Below are 22,192 nucleotides of genomic sequence, written 5' to 3'. Positions count from 1 at the left end.
TATAGGTAAGTATAACATGTTTATTATTTTTATAGTAAAATAAATGAGACTTTACAATCACTTTAACTGAACATGCTGGAGAAACTGATTAGTTATTCTGCATATCTGCTCCAGATGTAGTAGATCAGATTTGTAGTTCCATATTAATGAGAGTACAATGTTCTCCCTATCTCCGGGACCGTATCACATGCAGCCCAAAGGATGCAAAGCTCAGCATACTCATGGTGACATGTAAACATTGACGGTGTCATGGAAGGCTCGCTCGTCATCTGACACGAATTGCCCCTTTAAAAGCAGGCAGGCAGGCCACGGAATGACATCACTGTTCCCATCATGTGACAGCCCGGCCCCGCCTCCACAATGACGTCAGTGCATGACTGTGTTTTTATGAATGAAAGGAATCCGTGAGTGAGTAATTCCAGGAAACTGTAACATTACAACTCAGCAGATCTGAGCGCTCCGTGCGGCCAGCGGCACCCGCCATTCCCCCGGGCCCCCCTACAGTCAGCAAAGCAGGTAAGGGGCCCCTCGGCGCCCATGTGCGTGCCCTTCCTCACCCTGGGTGGGACCGCGATCACTCTGACAACAAGGAAATCGAGCGCGGATCGCCCGACTGGAGGGAGGGAACGGGGAAGATCGCTGGGCGGAGGACACCCGGTGTACGATCGCAATTGTTATCACAGCCGGAGGGATCGCTGCCACCTGCCCGGGGACGGTGATGGGCTGTGGGTGGTCTGTGGGGGGTTATCAGAGGCCCCCCGGGGTGGAACTTCCTCCTCCGGACAGTGCGATCAGTGTGTGTGTACATGGGGGGGGGGGGGGGGTGTCCATACTCGGTGCTGATTGCTCCCAGATGAAGTCATGTTGTTGGTTTCCTCTCCGAGCGGAGAGTGTGTAACATTCCTTACGTAACATCGCCGCTGTGCCCTGGGTGTTGTCTGCGTAAAACTGACAGGAGGGAGGAACATGGAGGAGAAAGAGGAAGGAGAGAGCTCTATGGTGTGTGTGTGTACATGGAGGGCACCGCCATGGTGTGTGTGTGTGTGTGTACATGGAGGGCACCGCCATGGTGTGTGTGTGTGTGTGTGTACATGGAGGGCACCGCCATGGTGTGTGTGTGTGTGTACACATGGAGGGCACCACTATGGTGTGTGTGTGTGTACACATGGAGGGCACCACTATGGTGTGTGTGTGTGTGTGTACACATGGAGGGCACCACTATGGTGTGTGTGTTGTGTGTACATGGAGGGCACCACTATGGTGTGTGTGTGTGTACACATGGAGGGCACCGCCATGGTGTGTGTGTGTGTGTGTGTGTACACATGGAGGGCACCGCCATGGTGTGTGTGTGTGTACACATGGAGGGCACCACTATGGTGTGTGTGTGTACACATGGAGGGCACCACTATGGTGTGTGTGTGTGTGTGTGTGTACATGGAGGGCACCGCCATTGTGTGTGTGTGTGTACATGGAGGGCACCGCCATGGTGTGTGTGTGTGTACATGGAGGGCACCGCCATGGTGTGTGTGTGTGTACATGGAGGGCACCGCCATGGTGTGTGTGTGTGTACATGGAGGGCACCGCCATGGTGTGTGTGTGTACATGGAGGGCACCGCCATGGTGTGTGTGTGTGTACATGGAGGGCACCGCCATGGTGTGTGTGTGTACATGGAGGGCACCGCCATGGTGTGTGTGTGTACATGGAGGGCACCGCTATGGTGTGTGTGTTTGTGTGTACATGGAGGGCACCGCTATGGTGTGTGTGTTTGTGTGTACATGGAGGGCACCGCTATGGTGTGTGTGTTTGTGTGTACATGGAGGGCACCGCTATGGTGTGTGTGTTTGTGTGTACATGGAGGGCACCGCTATGGTGTGTGTGTTTGTGTGTACATGGAGGGCACCGCTATGGTGTGTGTGTTTGTGTGTACATGGAGGGCACCGCTATGGTGTGTGTGTTTGTGTGTACATGGAGGGCACCGCTATGGTGTGTGTGTTTGTGTGTACATGGAGGGCACCGCTATGGTGTGTGTGTTTGTGTGTACATGGAGGGCACCGCTATGGTGTGTGTGTGTGTACATGGAGGGCACCACTATGGTGTGTGTGTGTGTACATGGAGGGCACCACTATGGTGTGTGTGTGTGTGTGTACATGGAGGGCACCACTATGGTGTGTGTGTTTGTGTGTACATGGAGGGCACCACTATGGTGTGTGTGTGTGTGTGTACATGGAGGGCACCACTATGGTGTGTGTGTGTGTGTGTACATGGAGGGCACCACTATGGTGTGTGTGTACATGGAGGGCACCACTATGGTGTGTGTGTGTGTGTGTGTGTGTGTACATGGAGGGCACCACTATGGTGTGTGTGTGTGTGTGTGTGTACATGGAGGGCACCACTATGGTGTGTGTGTGTGTGTGTGTGTGTACATGGAGGGCACCACTATGGTGTGTGTGTGTGTGTGTATACATGGAGGGCACCACTATGGGGTGTGTGTGTGTGTGTGTGTACGTACATACATGGAGGGCACCACTATGGTGTGTGTGTGTGTGTGTGTGTACATGGAGGGCACCACTATGGTGTGTGTGTACATGGAGGGCACCGCCATGGTGTGTGTGTGTGTACATGGAGGGCACCGCCATGGTGTGTGTGTGTGTGTGTACATGGAGGGCACCGCCATGGTGTGTGTGTGTACATGGAGGGCACCGCCATGGTGTGTGTGTGTGTGTACATGGAGGGCACCGCCATGGTGTGTGTGTGTGTGTACATGGAGGGCACCGCCATGGTGTGTGTGTGTGTGTACATGGAGGGCACCGCCATGGTGTGTGTGTGTGTACATGGAGGGCACCGCCATGGTGTGTGTGTGTGTGTACATGGAGGGCACCACTATGGTGTGTGTGTGTGTGTACATGGAGGGCACCACTATGGTGTGTGTGTGTGTGTGTACATGGAGGGCACCGCCATGGTGTGTGTGTGTGTGTGTGTGTACATGGAGGGCACCGCCATGGTGTGTGTGTGTACATGGAGGGCACCGCCATGGTGTGTGTGTGTGTACATGGAGGGCACCACTATGGGGTGTGTGTGTGTGTGTACATGGAGGGCACCACTATGGGGTGTGTGTGTACATGGAGGGCACCACTATGGTGTGTGTGTGTGTGTACATGGAGGGCACCACTATGGTGTGTGTGTGTGTGTGTGTGTGTACATGGAGGGCACCACTATGGTGTGTGTGTTTGTGTACATGGAGGGCACCACTATGGTGTGTGTGTTTGTGTACATGGAGGGCACCACTATGGTGTGTGTGTGTGTGTACATGGAGGGCACCACCATGGTGTGTGTGTGTGTGTGTACATGGAGGGCACCACTATGGTGTGTGTGTGTACATGGAGGGCACCGCCATGGTGTGTGTGTGTGTGTGTGTGTACATGGAGGGCACCACTATGGTGTGTGTGTGTGTACATGTACATGGAGGGCACCACTATGGTGTGTGTGTGTGTGTACATGGAGGGCACCGCTATGGTGTGTGTGTGTGTGTACATGGAGGGCACCGCCATGGTGTGTGTGTGTGTACATGGAGGGCACCGCCATGGTGTGTGTGTGTGTACATGGAGGGCACCGCCATGGTGTGTGTGTGTACATGGAGGGCACCACTATGGGGTGTGTGTGTGTGTGTACATGGAGGGCACCACTATGGTGTGTGTGTGTGTGTGTGTGTGTGTACATGGAGGGCACCACTATGGGGTGTGTGTGTGTGTGTACATGGAGGGCACCACTATGGTGTGTGTGTTTGTGTACATGGAGGGCACCACTATGGTGTGTGTTTGTGTACATGGAGGGCACCACTATGGTGTGTGTGTGTGTGTACATGGAGGGCACCACCATGGTGTGTGTGTGTACATGGAGGGCACCACTATGGTGTGTGTGTGTGTACATGGAGGGCACCACTATGGTGTGTGTGTGTGTGTACATGGAGGGCACCGCCATTGTGTGTGTGTGTGTACATGGAGGGCACCGCCATGGTGTGTGTGTGTGTACATGGAGGGCACCGCCATGGTGTGTGTGTGTACATGGAGGGCACCGCTATGGTGTGTGTGTGTGTACATGGAGGGCACCACTATGGTGTATGTGTGTACATGGAGGGCACCACTATGGTGTGTGTGTACATGGAGGGCACCACTATGGTGTGTGTGTACATGGAGGGCACCACTATGGTGTGTGTGTGTGTGTGTGTGTGTGTGTGTACATGGAGGGCACCACTATGGTGTGTGTGTGTGTGTGTGTGTGTGTGTACATGGAGGGCACCACTATGGTGTGTGTGTGTGTGTACATGGAGGGCACCACTATGGTGTGTGTGTGTGTGTGTACATGGAGGGCACCACTATGGTGTGTGTGTGTGTGTACACATGGAGGGCACCACTATGGTGTGTGTGTGTGTACACATGGAGGGCACCACTATGGTGTGTGTGTGTGTGTGTACACATGGAGGGCACCACTATGGTGTGTGTGTGTGTGTGTACACATGGAGGGCACCACTATGGTGTGTGTTGTGTGTACACATGGAGGGCACCACTATGGTGTGTGTTGTGTGTACACATGGAGGGCACCACTATGGTGTGTGTTGTGTGTGTGTACGTGTGTGTGTACGTGTATACATGGAGGGCACCACTATGGTGTGTGTGTGTGTATACATGGAAGGCACCACTATGGTGTGTGTGTGTGTGTGTGTGTGTGTACATGGAGGGCACCACTATGGTGTGTGTGTGTACACATGGAGGGCACCACTATGGTGTGTGTGTGTGTGTACACACATGGAGGGCACCACTATGGTGTGTGTGTGTGTGTGTGTACACACATGGAGGGCACCACTATGGTGTGTGTTGTGTGTACACATGGAGGGCACCACTATGGTGTGTGTACACATGGAGGGCACCACTATGGTGTGTGTACACATGGAGGGCACCACTATGGTGTGTGTACACATGGAGGGCACCACTATGGTGTGTGTGTACACATGGAGGGCACCACTATGGTGTGTGTGTACACATGGAGGGCACCACTATGGTGTGTGTGTACACATGGAAGGCACCACTATGGTGTGTGTACACATGGAGGGCAGCACTATGGTGTGTGTACACATGGAGGGCACCACTATGGTGTGTGTACACATGGAGGGCACCACTATGGTGTGTGTACACATGGAGGGCACCACTATGGTGTGTGTACACATGGAGGGCACCACTATGGTGTGTGTACACATGGAGGGCACCACTATGGTGTGTGTACACATGGAGGGCACCACTATGGTGTGTGTACACATGGAGGGCACCACTATGGTGTGTGTACACATGGAGGGCACCACTATGGTGTGTGTACACATGGAGGGCACCACTATGGTGTGTGTACACATGGAGGGCACCACTATGGTGTGTGTACACATGGAGGGCACCACTATGGTGTGTGTACACATGGAGGGCACCACTATGGTGTGTGTACACATGGAGGGCACCACTATGGTGTGTGTACACATGGAGGGCACCACTATGGTGTGTGTACACATGGAGGGCACCACTATGGTGTGTGTACACATGGAGGGCACCACTATGGTGTGTGTACACATGGAGGGCACCACTATGGTGTGTGTACACATGGAGGGCACCACTATGGTGTGTGTACACATGGAGGGCACCACTATGGTGTGTGTACACATGGAGGGCACCACTATGGTGTGTGTTGTGTGTACACATGGAGGGCACCACTATGGTGTGTGTTGTGTGTACACATGGAGGGCACCGCCATGGTGTGTGTGTGTACATGGAGGGCACCGCTATGGTGTGTGTGTGTGTGTGTGTGTGTGTGTACACATGGAGGGCACCACTATGGTGTGTGTTGTGTGTGTGTGTGTGTACGTGTGTGTGTGTACGTGTATACATGGAGGGCACCACTATGGTGTGTGTACATGGAGGGCACCACTATGGTGTGTGTGTGTGTGTGTGTGTGTACACATGGAGGGCACCACTATGGTGTGTGTGTGTGTGTACACATGGAGGGCACCACTATGGTGTGTGTGTGTGTGTGTGTGTACACACATGGAGGGCACCACTATGGTGTGTGTGTGTGTGTGTGTGTGTACACACGTGGAGGGCACCACTATGGTGTGTGTTGTGTACACACGTGGAGGGCACCACTATGGTGTGTGTTGTGTGTACACGTGGAGGGCACCACTATGGTGTGTGTACACGTGGAGGGCACCACTATGGTGTGTGTACACGTGGAGGGCACCACTATGGTGTGTGTACACGTGGAGGGCACCACTATGGTGTGTGTACACGTGGAGGGCACCACTATGGTGTGTGTACACGTGGAGGGCACCACTATGGTGTGTGTACACGTGGAGGGCACCACTATGGTGTGTGTACACGTGGAGGGCACCACTATGGTGTGTGTACACGTGGAGGGCACCACTATGGTGTGTGTACACGTGGAGGGCACCACTATGGTGTGTGTACACGTGGAGGGCACCACTATGGTGTGTGTACACGTGGAGGGCACCACTATGGTGTGTGTACACGTGGAGGGCACCACTATGGTGTGTGTACACGTGGAGGGCACCACTATGGTGTGTGTTGTGTGTACACGTGGAGGGCACCACTATGGTGTGTGTGTGTGTGTGTGTGTGTATACATGGAGGGCACCACTATGGCGTGTGTGTGTGTATATGGAGGGCACCACTATGGTGTGTGTGTGTGTGTGTGTGTGTACATGGAGGGCACCGCTATGGTGTGTGTGTACATGGAGGGCACCACTATGGTGTGTGTACACAGCACACGGAGGGCTATCCAGGCAGCACACTGGTCTTTATACAGTCCTGTGTACCCAACACATAGAGGGCTCTCTGGGCACCACTACGGTCTGTGTCCATGGCACACGGAGGGCTCTCTGGGCACCACTATGTTTTGTGTACACGGCACATGGAGGGCTCTCTGGGCACCACTATGGTCTGTATACAGTCCTGTGTACCCAGCACATGGAGGGCTCTCTGGGCACCACTATGGTCTGTGTACACTGCACATAGAGGGCTCTCCGGGCACCACTCTGGTCTGTATACAGTCCTGTGTACACTGCACATGAAGGGCTCTCCGGGCACCACTCTGGCCTGTGTACACGACGCATGGAGGGCTCACTGGGCACCACTATAGTCTGTATGCAGTCCTGTGTACACGGCACATAGAGGGCTCTCTGGGCATCACTATGGTCTGTATTCAGTCCTGTGTACCCAACATATGTAGGGCTCTCCGGGCACCACTCTGGTCAGTATATAGTCCTGTGTCCACGGCACACGGAGGGCTCTCTGGGCACCACTATGTTCTGTGTACATGGCACATGAAGGGCTCTCTGGGCACAACTCTGGTCTGCATACAGTCCTGTGTACAGGGCACATGGAGGGCTCTCCGGGCACCTCTCTGGTCAGTATACAGTCCTGTATATATTATTTTAAAGCAGAGGCCCTATAGTATAAAATGCCGGGTGTTGCAATTTTTTATGTCACACGGTATTTGCGCAGCATTTTTTCAAAAGCAACTGTTTTGAAAAAAGATACACTTTTAAAATTGTAATGCAAAAAAAAAAACAAAAACGCAACCCAATTTGTTGGTAGAATATAAAAGATGATGTTACACTGAGTAAATAGATACCAAACATGTCACGCTTTAAATTGCGCATGCCCATGCTGCAGCGACAAACATAAATTTTACTATCCATAAATTAAATCCATCCAATTTAAAAATGTCTTTACAGATTACCACTTTAGATTTACAGAGGAGATCTGGTGCTCGAGTTACTGCCTATGATCTGACGTTCGCCGTGATACCTCACATGTGTGGGATGATCACTGTTTGCATACTTTATCTTTATTTTTACACTGTCGCTTTACATTTTTATTTATTTTTTGATCGCTTTTATTGCTGACGTAAGAGATGTGACAGCAATAGGAATGTGACCGGTACTCATAATAGAGAGATCTGGGGTCTAAAAGACCCCAGATCCCTGCTCTTCCCCTAAAAGCATTTGATCACACCAAGATCGGTGTGTTCGAATGCTTTGATTTCTGAAAATGGCACAGTTTACAAACCGGAAGTGATGTCAGGTCATCGCTTCCAAGTTACCAGAGCCAAACAAAGCCGATCCGGTCTTTGTTCGACTCTTCGATCAACCAGGGGAAGCACCGGCTGGTTGATTGGGACTCCCGGTGGGACGGTAGATCCTGGTAAAGCCACGGGGGGTCGTCGCCTCCCTCTGCTTGTAAAAGCAATCCAGCGGCTAGTTGGCTGCTAGGATCACTTACTCCAAGCGTCTTCCAGGACAGCCCATGAGACCTTGGGCTCCTCCTACCAGGACAGGAAACACGTCACCCCCACCAGATAAAAGGGCGGTCCTCCAGGCCCATGTCAGTTATTTGTGTTTCCTCCGGACGGGGGGTAACATGTTCATGGAACCTGCTCCCATAGGCCTTATAAGCAGGGGCTTTGTATGGCTTTTTTCTGGGGCATATCACTTACCTCTTCCTCTGCCAGAAGCAGCACACCGCTGGGGAGGTTGGCTGTGTTGCTGTTCTCTGTCCTCAGTGCCTGGAGAGGGCCAGGACCGGTGTGAGGTCGTGCACCTAGCGCAGTGCATTGCACTCTAGCTCAGCTGAGCTTCGGTTGTCCTTCCCTGCCGACAGCCTGGCTGATCTGAGCAAGGAATGGAGGAAGCCGCAGCGTTCGAGGGGGCGGAGCTATTGCGCTCCAAGCTGGCCCACAGGAAATGCCTGGAGAGGGTTACTTCCGGGGCATATGACATCATCATCGGGCGCCGGAGACGAGGTTCCAGTCTTCATAAACGGCGCGAACAGAGAACGCTGGCTGCTGGTGTTTCTTGGTGTTAAGCAGCCAGGCTGTGGATGACCAAGAGGGGCAGAATGGATCCTCCTGCAGTACCTGCACAGGCAGCGGATGCAGTTCCCAACACAAGCACCTCACAGGTAAGCCTGGGGTGTTCTGTCACCACCTTACTATCCCTGTGAGTGTTCCCTCCCCCTCCCCCCTCTGTAGTAGTGGGTGTAAGGGGACACATTTCCTCCCTCCTGCACGTGGTGTTACGGAGTGATTGTGTGGCTTTAATTACATTGTGGGTCATTTATTTTGTCTTGCAGACCAAGACTCAGGACAAGGCCCAAGCGCAGCCACTTAAAAGGAAATGTGCGGTTTGCACAAACAAATTGAGCTCCTCATGGAGCAAAGCAGTTTGTCGCACCTGTATAGAAGGCCTAGTAAAGGATGACCCGGTTGCCTCCTGCCAGAAGATGCTTACTTCTGTTAGGGATGAGCTTGCGTCCACCTTCAGTTCCTTTAGAACGCTTATTGACAAGCTCCAGACTCCAGCAGAGAGTCCGTCTTCACTGAAGGCGTCAGTAAGCACTCCGCAGCAGGCAGAGAGTGAAGACTCTGAGGCTGAGGTCAGATCTACCCGTTCTTCTCTGGAAGAATCAGGGTCAGATACAGAGCCCAGAGATAGAGAATCCACTCGAGGCTCAAGATTTAAGTTATCTGTTGAGGATGTAGATGACTTATTAAAGGCTATCTATACTACCCTTGAATTAAAAGAGGAAGAGGTTCAGTTATCCAAACATGATCTTATGTATAAAGGATTACATAAGAGAAAATCAAGAGTGTTTCCAGTTCATAGTTCTTTGGTTGATACTATTAAACTGGAATGGGATAATCCTGAGCGAAAACCATTCTTCTCTAGTAACCTAAAAAGGAGGTTTCCTTTTGATGAGGACACTGCGCAGCCATGGAATAAGAATCCCAAGTTAGACGCACCTCTTTCAAAAGTTTCTAAAAACTCGGACCTGGCGTTTGATGATATGGGTACGCTTAAGGATCCGATGGACAAGAGGGGGGATATCCTTCTCCACAGAGCCTGGGACTCAGCAGTTGGAAACCTGAAACCAGCTTTGGCTTCCACTTGTGTGGCCAGAAATCTGGAGGTTTGGTTGACTCAGATTCAGTCACATCTGTCAGCAGGTACCCCCAGAGAGCAAATTTTAAAGTCTTTTCCTCTCCTATTTCAGGCAGTGGGTTTTTTGGCAGATTCTTCCGCTGAGTCGGTAAGAATGTCAGCCAGGACTTCGGTTCTAGTGAACTCGGCCAGGAGAAGCCTTTGGCTTAAGACCTGGTCAGGGGACTCGGCCTCCAAGTTGCGCCTTTGTGGCCTTCCTTTAACTGGCGATCATTTATTTGGCCCAGGTCTACAGGAGGCACTGGAACGCACGGCTGATAAGAAAAAGGTGTTTCCAGAGAGAAAGAGAGTTCAGACAGGCAGAAAATTTTTTCGTGGCCAAAACAGGCAACAGAGTCCTAGAGAAAAGGACAGCAGGCCGAAAAAGCATTGGACTGGGCGCAAAGGGGGAGTGCTATTTAACCCTCCTCAACAGCCCGCCAAGCCGCAGTGACTTGTGTTCCCCGGTGGGAGGGAGATTGAGGGCCTTCATCCCACAGTGGGCAGCAGTCACTCTGAGCCCCTTCGTCCTGGACCTAGTGACCAACGGGTACAGGCTGGAGTTTGTTCACCAACCACCAGAACGTTTGTTGGTCACATTTCCTCCACAAGATCGGGAGAAAGCGAGGGCTCTGGGTCTCCAGATCGGAGACTTATTAGATCAAAAAGTCCTGATTCCTGTTCCTCGATCGGAGCGGGGCAAGGGATTCTATTCCCATGTATTTGTGGTCAGAAAGCCGGCAGGAAAGTTTTGACTTATCCTGAATCTCCGGACCTTAAACAAGTCCATCAGATACAAGCATTTCCGTATGGAGACGGTTTTTACAATCAAAAACCTACTATACCCAAACTGCTTTATGGCCACGTTGGACTTAAGGGATGCTTATCTTCACATCCCTATCCATCCAGCCTTCCAAAAGTTTTTGTGATTGGCAGTGAAGACGGGTATGGGGACCCGACATTTTCAATTTCAGGCCCTCCCCTTCGGTCTTTCCTCAGCCCCACGCATCTTTACGAAGGTGTTGGGGGAAGTGCTGGCTCCTCTAAGATTAAAGGCAATAACGGTTATCCCTTACTTAGACGACCTCCTGATAGTGGCAAAATCATACCAAAGACTGTTGGAAGATCTCCAGGCTGTACAGGACTTCTTACAGTCCCTAGGCTGGCTAATAAACAAAGAAAAATCATCCTTGATTCCGGCCCAGAAAGTAACTTATCTGGGTTACGATTTTTGCTCCGTGAACCAAAGAGTTTTTCTTCCTCAGGAGAAGATTACCAAAGTGTTCCAGACTATGTCAACATTGCAGACCAACCAGTCGGTCTCTCTGAGACAGGTGTCGAGGGCAGTGGGTCTTATGACCTCATGTTTTCCCGCAGTACCATGGGCGAGACTCCGTCAGCGTCCGTTACAAAGGTTTCTTTTAAGAAACTGGGACGGGGACGTAAGGTCCCTGGAGTCAAGGATCTGGCTTCCCGACAGGATAAAAAGAAGCCTGTGGTGGTGGAGAGCTGGTCAGCACCTAGCAGGAGGTCTCCCATGGTCCTTTCCCATTTCCCGAAGGATTACCACGGATGCGAGTTCCTGGGGATGGGGGGCCCACCTCAGCAATGCAGTAGCACAAGGAGAGTGGTCCCCAGAGGAGGCAAGGGCTGCTTGCAGTCCAGAGAGCCCTCCAGTCTTTTCAGATGGAGGTCAGGGGTCACAATCTCCAAATCCTGTCAGACAATATAGCGACAGTCGCATATATCAGCAAGCAGGGAGGCACGAGAAGCCGGAGGCTTCAGTCCATTGCCCAGGAGATCCTTTCATGGGCAGAGGGGAATCTAGCCTCCATTTCTGCTGTGCACCTGAAGGGGAAAAACAATTGCCTGGCAGATTATCTCAGCCGTCACAGGATAGACCGAGACAACTGGTCCCTTCATCCCGAAGTCTTTGCAGATCTCACCAAGAGATGGGGTTATCCGGTAGCAGATTTGTTCGCAAACCGAAACAACCGCAAGACGGAGATATTCTTTTTCATGAACCCGGCAGACCAAGCCTTGGGGATCGATGCTCTGGCAAACCCGTGGCCTCCAGGCCTATGTTATGCCTTTCCGCCAATCAGGCTGATTCCAGAAGTCCTCCGGAAGTTTCGGCTGGAAGAGACAGATCTGATTCTAATTGCCCCGTTTTGGCCCAAGAGGCCATGGTTTTCCCTGCTACAGTCTCTGGTTTCAGAGCCTCCGTGGAGTCTTCCGAAAAGGGAAGACCTATTATTGCAGGATCTGTCCCTAGTACTTCAAACTCTGGTAGAATTTCCGTTTGAACCTCTGGCAAGTATGTCAGTTAAGTTACTTACATTAAAAACTGTGTTCCTTTATAGCTGTTACCTCAGCTCGTAGGGTAAGTGAGTTGCAGGCCCTATCAGTTAGGGAGCCCTTCCTCACGATTTTTGAGGATCGAGTTGTGTTACGAACCGATCCAGGTTTTTTGCCCAAGGTGGCAAGTACATTCCACCGATCTCAGAACATTGTATTGCCAACCTTTTGTAGTTCGCCACAGGGCGACTTAGAAAGAAAATTTAGTTTCCTAGATGCAAGAAGGATTCTCTTGGTCTATCTTGAGGTCACGAAGACCTTTAGGAAAACTGATGCCTTGTTTGTCCTCTTTTCTGGAGTTCACAAGGGGAATAGTGCATCTAAAGCCACATTGGCTAGATGGATAAAGCAAGCCATCTTGGAAGCTTACAAAATTAGGGAGGTCCCTACACCTTTTGTTACTGCGCACTCAACTAGAGCCTTGTCTACGTCTTGGGCTGAGAGGGCTGGTGCCTCACCGGAACAAATTTGCAGGGCTGCCACTTGGTCCGGTTACTCGACCTTCATTAAACATTATCGCCTGGATCTCCTATCAGCTCAGGAGCAGGCGTTTGGTCGTAAGGTCCTTCAGGCAGTTGTCCCTCCCTAGACTGGTAAGTTCTGGCTCATCGTCTCATGGGCTGTCCTGGAAGACGCTTGGAGAAAAGCTGAGTTAGACTTACTGGTAACTCCTTTTCTGAGAGTCTTCCAGGACAGCCGGATTCCCACCCGGTATTGTCTGAAGTTATGTGTATTATGCATATGTTTTGCAGGGTCCTACGGTTCTTGAGAATACTGACATGGGCCTGGAGGACCGCCCTTTTATCTGGTGGGGGTGACGTGTTTCCTGTCCTGGTAGGAGGAGCCCAAGGTCTCATGGGCTGTCCTGGAAGACTCTCAGAAAAGGAGTTACCGGTAAGTCTAACTCAGCTTTTTACAAGAGAGCCATCCTCCACCTCTTAAAAAAAAAAAAAAACCTGCAGCTGCGGGCATCATGCCAGGATAACCACTTGAAGTCCAGAGACGACGCGGGTCGGCAAGTAGTTAAATAATGCACAATGTGTTTTTGGTGCATTTCCCTCCACTATATTGGAAGGTGCATTTTTATTGGCTATAATGGAAGGTGCGCTTTTGGTGCATTTTTCAAACAGGGCTCTAAAGATGCAGCAGTCATGATTTTTCAAAAACGCAGCACACTGCATAAAACCGAGCACAGATGTGAACAGTTAGGGTTTAAAAGGACTAGCTTTCAATCTCGTTTGCATTAAAGTGGTTGTAAACCCATACATATACCCAGTGAAGTGACTGGCCTCAGGTGATGCACATTAACCAATTCTTCTACTTAAGTTGTACCTGTTTATCTGATGTATTCTCTACTCTACATCCATTTAAAGTCAAGAATTTATAAAGCTTATAAATTTAATAGTGATCAGAGCAACTTCCTATAATTGGATAACATACACTGAAATGATAACTGTGACAAAATCCATCAAAAAATGCGCTGATCACTATTACATTTATACCCATTTTTTTTGTGCACTGTGTACACTAAAGGTCTAGCAGCAATTTTCACACATATTCTATTCACTTATATTTAATTATATTCTATTCACTTATATTTGATTTTATTTGTTTGTTCACTTAGTGGCGTGAGGGATTACACTATTTTCATTTAATTTATAAAGCTTGTCTGAGCTGCGAGGGGGGGAAAAAAAGGCAGAGAGCTGAAATTACGCACTGCAGAGCTCAGCGAGGAAAGCTCTGAGAGCTGATTGGAGGGAAGAGACACACCCCCACAAAAAAGTGCTGAGGTTTTCAATAAGCTGGAGATCCCTCCTCTGTCGCCTTTTTTCTCTTGGTGCCAGGAAGACTTGTCAGAAGTGATTCAAGCTGGTAGCAAAGGAACGAAGCAGCAGACAGAAATTACATTAGTGCTCTGGATTGAGACACGATGGAGGGATATGCTTTGTTCATATTTCATGTCTGAGGTTTACAACCACTTTCATTTTTTGGGGGGGCTTTTTTTTTCCCTTTATTTTCACCTGGCGATCTGCCTACTTCTGTTGTTATTTTATCAACTTCCTTTTTAACAGACAAAACTTTTCAGCAAAAGTGCTAGTTAAAGGATTGAGACAAACCATTTAACACTGACAGGAGTGCTTACAAGACCTATTGCTTTAGTTGCTTGAAAAAATGTTACCTTGAGTCCAACTTTGATTTGTACTCGGAGTCAGTCTGTGGATAATGTGGGAAAGGAACAAAGAGCAACAGAGAACATAGACCTGAAGTGTGCCTGGGTCACGTGGTCAGTATGCCTAAAAGGGGGCATACCCAAGTATGAAATTAAAGTAAATGAAAAAGAAAAAAGGGAATGGGTGGGTGGGACACGAGATCCAACGACCACAAGGAAGGAGGCAAAGGAGGGCAGGCTTTATGCAGCCTGACTACTCCTACAATTACAAGCTGACCTGCGGTCAGCCTTACACTTGTGCTCTGAGTCAATCTGTGGATAGTGTGGGAAAGGACCCAAATGCAACAGAGAACATAGACCTGAAGTGTGCCTGGGTCACGTGGTCAGTATGCCTAAAAGGGGGCAAAAATAAACCCAGTAGGATGAAAGCTTAACAACCAGATTTATTACCCACTGAATTAACGTACAATCTGCCAAATCGACAACCGCTTGTGGCATCTCAAAAGTTGTTGAAAAAGAAGAAAAAAGATTCCTCCATCTGCATAAACTAAGTGGATGGAGGAATCCCTTCCCCCAACCAGATATCAGTATTTTGTATTCTGACAGTGGCACCCGCAGCTCTCAGAATACACTGGTCAGAGACTGCAGCTGATTGGATGCTGCCGCTGATCAACGGAAACTTTTTCTACATGTCCCTTTTGACAGAAGATCACTTCTGTCGAGTGGGGACTGCCACACACTAATAGACATTCAGCCATTATCTGCTGAGCTGGCCAATTTTCTATCAATGTATGGCCAGCTTAACACTACCCTCTCTCCATACTAAGGATGAGCTCTGGCGTGTTGGCACACCCCACATGGAGAGCCCGCCAGGAAGTCAGCGCTGCGCTAATCACAGGCAGTGAGACATTGTCCCGATGTGCGGCTGCAGAGATCGGTAAATGTCTCACTGCCTGTGATCAGCGCAGTGCCGACTTCCTGGCGGGCTCTCCACGTGGGCTGTGCGAACACGCCGGAGCTCATCCTTGGTCCATACTAACAATGCTGTTGTCCTAAGGTGTCTCCATTGCTCCTCCATCCAGAGTGGAGACATCCTAAGCTGCAGTGTTTTGTAGTATGAAGCTTAGGCCTGGTTCACATTAGTGTAATAGACTTCAAGGGGAGCCCCTCAAAACTTCTGAAAAGGAGTGTTCTTTTTCTGTTTAATAATGCTGCCTGCTCATGTCGATATACCAAGAGCTGTAGCATAGTAATTATTGGAAGGGGTTCCCCGAGATCCCAAAGTTATTTTATGGGTTCTTCTATGTTAAAAAGGTTGTAGACTGTAAAGTGCTGCAGGATAAGTAATTATGGATTAACAATAATAATAGATGTCCTCTGCTATCCAATTGATATTACGATCTGTGTCTAAAAATAATAAACCGTACAAAGGGAAATACCCAACACTAAAAAGAAACAGAAATATTGTTGTCGCACACTGTAGTGCAGTAGAGCTAGCATTTATATGTCAGCATAAATGCGAAGTGTGAAGCAAGGCTCCGAAGTTTCTCCTTTTAGAAAGTTCAAGCTCAGCACTTTTTTGTCTGCTGTGTAGCAGTGACCCGTCAAGTCAGTCACTAACATAGTAACCCATTGTCAACTTTTTTTATTTTTTTGGGTCATAGTTTGTTAATAGGTTTTAGAAAATCATTTGTTTTACAGCTACAAAAGAATGTCCTTGTTTGCCACACCAGCTATCTAGACCTATGCCTAGGGCACTGCGCTACAAGGGGGGGTCTCCTCTCATTCTATTCAGGATAACTGCTCCTCAAGGTGAGAATGGCAATTGGCTGCTAGTCAATGAGCTAAACTTTAAAAATCTGAAATTATGAAAATAAGGTTTCTTTATTTAGTATGTCTCATTTAGGTTTTTACAACAAGAGACCTTATAGACCCTTTTGTGACCAGAGTGTGTGTTGTGTTTTTTTTTTTAAAAGGTTTTATGCCCAGACCAAGTTTAGCAGTGTCCAGTATGCAACCATTAAAGCGGAAGTAAACCCACTAATTTTAACTGTTTCCCAAAACTGTTAATTTCAAGGCATGCCTATGGTGATAACTGTCACGTTTACTAGTTTGCTTACGTTGGCTCCTAACTGAAGTTAACCCCCCAAATGACAGGTGTCACAGCCAATCACTTGTAAAGCACCAATGGCATCTGCAGATCAAACAGAGGCTAAGATGGTGCCGTCCTGGGCTGTAAAGAATGTGAGGGTTTAGTTCCACTTTTCTAAATTCCTTATTTTATTTAGTTTTTTTTTAAATATACATAAGAAGGTGGCTAAGAGAATGGTATAAGGACCAAGGGAATGGTATCATGTAAAATTGTCTGACATTGAAGCACATCATAGTATAGATCTCTAATTCCATCCTCTAAAGCAGGGGTCTCAAACTGGTGGCCCTCCAGCTACAAGTCCCATGAGGCATTGCAAGCCTGACCGTTACAAGCATGACTCCCACAGACAGGGGCATCATGGGACTTGTAGTTTTGCAACAGCTGGAAGGCCGCCAGTTTGAGACCCCTGCTCTAAAGTGATTGTAAAGTCTTGTGTGTGTGTGGTGTTTTTTTTTTTTTTTTTTTTTTTTTTTAAATTAATTTATTTTAAATAACAAACCTGTTATATTTTCCTGCTCTGTTGCAGTGGATTTGCACAGAGCAGCCTGGATCCTTCTCTTCTCGGGTGCCTCTTCACTGGTCCTAGCCCCTCCCTCCTGTAGAGTGCCCCCACAGTAAGCCGCTTGCTGTGGGGGCACCCGAGCTGAGCTGCAGCTCCGTGTGTCCATTCAGACAGGGGCTACCAATCGCCCCCTCTCCCCTGATTGGCTAACTGACTTTGACTGAGAGCCTCGTAAGCCAATAGCGCCACTGCTGTCTCAGCCAATCAGGAGGGAGAGAGAGAATATAATCAGGAGGAGAAATTGGTATAAAGAAGCCATTAAGTCTTCCATGGTTTTGATTTCCTGGACCTTAGAGATCTGCATACGTTATGGTTGGAAGAGATGATGACTTCCATCTTTTTTATAGGTAAACAGACCATTACAGTCTTTATCAAATGTATGAGAAGAGTATGTTTGCTTCTTGTTGTTGGGATCCAGGTCAAATGGAGGAGGAAGGTGCTCCGTTTATTATGAAGTTCTGTATTGGTTCATTTCAACACAATGGGGATTACTTCATCCTAAAATGGCTTAAGGATGGGGAAATTCCCAAAACTGTGAAGGAGCATGTCAGTGCTTTGGTACAACGCCAACACAAGGCAGAGCTTTGGGGTAAAATTATCTATTGATCAAGGGTCCATCAAATATTTGGGTCCTTTTCTCCCTTCATCAGGTAGGTGGGGGTGAACCCTTCTGGTGGCCTTATTACAAGGGCATAAGTAGTTGATAGACCATGTTGCATTGGTTTGCTCCAGGCAAAGTTGTTAGAAAGCTGAGAGTTGGTGGTTTATCAGTTGGTCATGAAAATACTATGAAGAATGCTGTGGAGCTCCTTAGGGATAAGGGTGGTGTTATCACTCATTGGATATCTTTAACCGGTTTCCAGCCTGTGTGATCTATAATGTTTCATATACCAAACATGAGGAAACGGCATCAGAAAAAAAAGATCAGTGGCAGTAAGTCAAAGCTTTCCCATGGAAATAGATGGACAGATAGCATGGCAGTTACTAAATGCCACACAAGCACAGCATACAAAATTGCCAGCGAATTACCTCTGCTACCTGCTTTTACCAAACCACTATCCTATACCCAAAGCAAAAATGTAAAGTGATAATATATCCTAATCTGTGCTGTGACCCTGATATTAAATATAAATAAATATATATATATATATATATATATATATATATATATATAAATTTTTTTTTTTTTTGTGCTAGCCTAGCGTTTAACCCATATTCTCTTTTTGAGTTCTAACACTCAACCCAACTCTTTAAGAACTCTGGGAATTTTTTTTTCCCATGCATTGGGGCTGTGACTGCACTGCATTGGTTAACTGCTTGTTTTTGCCTAGAGCTGAGGAGAGCGGAGATATACTTGCGTAATACGCCAATCCTCTGAGCGCAAGACAGATCCCTGATGCTCTGGCCCCCCTGAACCCTAGCGGGCTTGTGCATGAACTATTTCTGATCTCATCATGCTCACAAACTGACTGTGGATGCGAGGACAGCAGGAACAGTCCACTGCTGGACATAGGGGAGTTCTGTTTTCCGGAGAATGAAATGCTCTGGTAAATATAGTCTTGCGGTGCGCCCCTGGACAAAACAAGCAGTTAAACCATGCAGAGGGCGCACTTTTTTTCCCCCAGAGTTCTTCTTTTCTCTTTTTTTTTATTTTAATACAAAATAAATAGTTTTATTAATAGAATAAAGTAACAGGTATAAAAATAAAACTTTTTCCATTCCAGCATACCATGAAACATATACAGTCGGGTCCATAAATATTGGGACATCGACACAATTCTAATTTTTTTGGGCTCTATACACCACCACAATGGATTTGAAACGAACAAGATGTGCTTTAACTGCAGACTTTTAGCTTTAATTTGAGGGTATTTACATCCAAATCAGGTGAACAGTGAAGGAATTACAACAGTTTGTATATGTGCCTCCCACTTTTTAAGGGACCAAAAGTAATAGGACAGATTAACAATCATCCATCAAACTTTCACTTGGTTGCAAACCCTTTGCAGTCAATTACAGCCTGAAGTCTGGAACGCATAGACATCACCAGACACTGGGTTTCATCCCTGGTGATGCTCTGCCAGGCCTCTACTGCAACTGTCTTCAGTTCCTGCTTGTTCTTGGGGCATTTTCCCTTCAGTTTTGTCTTCAGTAAGTGAAATGCATGCTCAATCAGATTCAGGTCAGGTGATTGACTTGGCCATTGCATAACATTCCACTTCTTTCCCTTAAACTCTTTGGTTGCTTTCGCAGTATGCTTTGGGTCATTGTCCATCTGCACTGTGAAGCGCCATCCAATGAGTTCTGAAGCATTTTGCTGAATATGAGCAGATAATATTGCCCGAAACACTTCAGAATTCATCCTGCTGCTTTTGTCAGCAGTCACATCATCAATAAATGCAAGAGAACCATAGGATGTTGTTCCAGAACTGTGAAGGCTTTTTTAGATGTTGTTTGGCAAACTCTAATCTGGCCTTCCTGTTTTTGAGGCTCACCAATGGTTTACATCTTGTGGTGAACCCTCTGTATTCACTCTGGTGAAGTCTTCTCTCGATTGTTGACTTTGACACACCTACACCTACCTCCTGGAGAGTGTTCTTGATCTGGCCAACTGTTGTGAAGGGTGTTTTCTTCACCAGGGAAAGAATTCTTCGGTCATCCACCACAGTGGTTTTCTGTGGTCTTCCGGGTCTTTTGGTGTTGCTGAGCTCACAGGTGCGTTTTTTTTCTTTTTAAGGATGTTCCAAACAGTTGATTTGGCCACACCTAATGTTTTTGCTATCTCTCTGATGGGTTTGTTTTGTTTTTTCCACCTAATGATGGCTTACTTCACTGATAGTGACAGCTCTTTGGATCTCATATTGAGAGTTGTCAGCAACAGATTCCAAATGCAAATAGCACACTTGAAATGAACTCTGGACCTTTTTATCTGCTCCTTTTAAATGGGATAATGAGGGAATAACACACACCTAGCCATGGAACAGCTGAGCAGCCAATTGTCCCATTACTTTTGGTCCCTTAAAAAGTGGGAGGCACACATACAAACTATTGTAATTCCTACACCGTTCATCTGATTTGAATGTAAATACCCTCAAATTAAAGCTGAAAGTCTGCAGTTAAAGCACATCTTGTTAGTTTCATTTCAAATCCATTGTGGTGGTGTATAGAGCCAAAAAGATTAGAATTGTGCCGATGTCCCAATATTTATGGACCTGACTGTATACAGGCAGTCCCCAAGTTACAAACGGCCTCAAAAGCAGGCCACTTGTGCTCCACGCTGGTCCTGGATACCTCCGGACACATCCCATACTGCAGTACTACATGTACTGCATGGCCAGAAGAGCCCCAGATAACATAACAAGCGCCCGGAACGTCCCACATCCCACATGCACAGGCGGACGTTACACTTACGAATGCAGTGTTCCGACCGGAAGTTACACCTACAAATGCAGTGTTGCGACTTACGAACAAACCTACAGTCCCTATTGTGTTTGTAACTCGGGGACTTCCTGTATATGAACAACTCACAGTTTAAGCACCACTGGTGCATTAGCAGGTTACATTTACATCACACAGGATTAAGTACATCACCTCCCCAAAAACTTTTCCCATCCACACACTTAGATGAATGGGTGTATGGTGATCATTACCATATTCTTAGGATTTTCCCCCAGAATACACTCAGCCTGCGGGACAGTGCAGCACCCTCATCAGAACAAGCTCCGTAGGGGTTAGCCCAGGTATATTAAGCCACGTAGACCACAGTTTTTCATGTTTGTTGAGGCAACTCCCATGCTGATATATGTATCTCTCTAAAAGTCACCCATGTTTTTACAGAAGGGGGGGATTGTGGATTTCCAGCCTAATAAAATTACTTTTGTGGCCTGGAAAAGGCCACTAGTCGCTTCCTAAGGTATCACCTCCTCAAGAATTCCCAATAGGCAATGAATAGGGTCTAAGGGGACAGTCACCTGGAATACACTGTTAAGCATGGAGAGGACCTCGCTCCAATAGCGATGTAACTTCGAGTTTCGCCAGAGGAGGTGGATAAGATCCCCAGGTGTTCATTTGCATCTACCACATAGTGAGTCAGGGTGTATACCCATTTTGTGAAGTTTCACTGGGGTGTAATGCACCCTGAGTAAAATGTACAGTTGTGACACCTTTTGTGAGATATTAAGGGAACACTGATTGGCTGACTGAAAAGCTTCCTCCCACTGATCCCCCGTCAAAGCTCCTACATCTTCCTCCCATTGCTGCGTGACCCTGGAGGGGTAGGCCCCCAAATACTCCTTTAGGAGCATACAATAACTGTGGGATATAAAACCTTTTGTTTCAGTTGCAGATTGGATTAGAATATGGGAGTAGGGGAGAGCAACCAGTCTGTCGCCCTGGGACTTGACTGCATGAGATAGTTGCGTGTGTGTATAGTAATAAAAAATTCAGTCCGGTAGGTCAAAATTACGTTGAAGGTCCGCAAAGGACATCAATCTCCCCAGGTGAAATACATGAAAAAGAAGGATGAAACCCCCCCCCCCAGGCACGCCATCTGGGCCCTTGTTGGATTTTGGCTAGTTCAGCTTAATCGCGGTTGCCCCCAAAGCAGACTGTATGCAGTGTAGCCAGTAACACGCTGCAGTTTTGATTTATTCCAAACTTTCTGAATTAATGCATAGGTAGGCTTTTGCTTATTGGGTTTCTGGAATGCTTATGCCTCCAATCCCTCTCTGATCCCTGGGATCTGCACCAGGGAACCAGCACGGGGGTATTATGGAGAAGATATAGAAGTTGGGGCATGAGTATCATTTTAATTAAATTTGTTTTCCCTGCCAGGGACATTTCGAGTTCCAAATATTAATTTTATCTCTAAACCTAACCATCAGGGGGCGTATATTAAGATTTCAATAGTCCGTGATG

The 22,192-nt window shown here is 48.0% G+C and overlaps 1 protein-coding gene across 4 annotated transcripts in view; it reads left to right on the top strand.

Moving 5' to 3' along the window:
- Positions 1-330: 330 nt before the first annotated feature.
- The window catches only part of MAFF (MAF bZIP transcription factor F), a 76,986-nt gene continuing 55,124 nt past the window's right edge, over positions 331-22,192 (top strand). The window contains exon 1 of one of the 4 annotated variants that reach the window (XM_073592593.1): positions 331-516. The gene's annotated coding sequence lies outside the window, so the exon portion shown is untranslated. Of the gene's footprint in view, positions 517-588; positions 660-838; positions 1,000-22,192 lie in introns of those variants that run through there. The other 3 variants (XM_073592596.1, XM_073592595.1, XM_073592594.1) reach the window with 3 other exon arrangements.

Source organism: Aquarana catesbeiana, linkage group LG07 (genome assembly GCF_042186555.1).
Source record: "Aquarana catesbeiana isolate 2022-GZ linkage group LG07, ASM4218655v1, whole genome shotgun sequence".
NCBI classification, from domain to species: Eukaryota; Metazoa; Chordata; class Amphibia; order Anura; family Ranidae; genus Aquarana; species Aquarana catesbeiana.
This window is presented reverse-complemented; position numbering and strand designations above follow the sequence as displayed.